Consider the following 1818-nt stretch of genomic DNA (forward strand, 5'->3'; position numbering starts at 1 on the left):
AATCGAAGTCGGATGTAGAGGATTTGTAGGAAACAGTGTGAAACGACTGCTGTTATCGTTAGGCCTAACTCATCGGAAGGTAAATACCACCATTACCGATATCCAAACTACAGTGGAGAAGGCTAGCCACTGGATTTGGTTAAAAAGAGACGATGAGCGATGGCTAGAGAAATATTGAGCTTTGTTTAATAATCAGTTGATCTAGCAAGCGGGGCCTCATATCAGTGAGGGGGGCCGGTGTGCATTGATGCCGTCGAGAGGTAGACCCCGAAACAGCGCGCATTCTCTCCTGATGACCCTATACACTTGCTCGCTTCCGCTATACGGAGTTCTTGACTGGTAGCACTTGCATGTGCAAGTTGTTTGCAAGACACATACCCACTATCCTCAAGGTCACCAATTCACTTTCCATCAGTTAATTCAATCCAACTACAACTTACAATCCTGCCTCTCTTCATAGTCAGCATGGCATACTTTGCAAATACCAAACTTCATCCCAATGTCTTTATAGCACCAATAAACATTTCTTACTAGTGAATCAATTTTTATTTTTCCTCAGGAGCTTCAGATCATCCATGAAAAGTAGATGACTTACCTTAGTTCCTCTGTTTTCTTTCTGATAACCACTATAGTGTCCCGTAAGATCATCAACAATGGAACCATGGTGATCGCAATAAGCAATAATAACAATGAATATCCTTAGAAGATTCCTCTTCTTATATTGACCATATCCAGGTGTGTATTTCTTACATACTCCGTTACTTTAATAACACAGTCTGCCAATCCAGATATTCCCAAACATTTCAGTGCTCACATGGGGTTACATGAAAGGCTTTAGCCCGGATAGACATTATTGTTGTTGTTGTTGTACATTTCAGTTCTGAGAGCTCTCGATTTCACTTGCTCCGGCTAATCTCGTAAGAGCAGACAACAAATTGCTATCGACGATCTCTGAGTGTCTTCTTCCACGATACTTAGCATCCAAGTACCAGTCTCAAAATCCCCGCTGTCCCCAAATAAAGCAGTTTTTTGAGCATGTTCTGCCCTTATATCAATCCCAATTTCTCCAACAAATTTCTCAAACCTGGATGTTTATGTCCCCAATACCCCTACAACTACCCAGATAACAGTGACTTCCTTCATTGGCCACATTCGTGCAATCTCATCTTTCTGTGGCTTGTACTTCTCAGTTCTTTGTCATCCACTTGCACAATATTTAATGATCTTGGTTTCTTTCACCATTCTATCAACTACAACAATGTCTGGTCTCCGAGCATCAATCACTGAATCACACTGGATTGCAAATCTCACAAGATCTTATACTCATTATCCTCGGTGACACCTGGTTTATGCTAGTACCATTTCAATGTCCTTTCTGTACGTTCTGAGTTCAAATTCCGCCGAGGCTGACTTTACCTTTCATCCTTTAAGAGTCCATAAAATAAGTCCCAACTGAGCACTGAGGTCGATTTAATCGATTTATCCCCTCCCTAGCTATTAATGGCCTTGTGCCTATAGCAGAAAGCGTTTGAAATCATCATCATCATCATCATCATCATCATTATTATTATTATTATTATTAGTATTATTATTATTATTATTGTTCAGTAGTTTTATTTTTATAACGTGCTTTCACTTCACTACCGAGCGTAACTCTGTGTGCCTTGGGTATGTGCTGTGGTTTGCTGTGATGCTCTTATGGTTACTGTATTGAAAGTGTTTTGCGTAGGATGTGTGCAGTACCCAGTAGTGCAATTTTCTGTATGTTATATATATTTGTAAGTCCTGGTGTTTTTGTTATGTATTTGTCTGAATATT

The sequence above is a fragment of the Octopus bimaculoides genome, chromosome 2 (assembly GCF_001194135.2).
Source record: "Octopus bimaculoides isolate UCB-OBI-ISO-001 chromosome 2, ASM119413v2, whole genome shotgun sequence".
Classification (NCBI taxonomy): domain Eukaryota; kingdom Metazoa; phylum Mollusca; class Cephalopoda; order Octopoda; family Octopodidae; genus Octopus; species Octopus bimaculoides.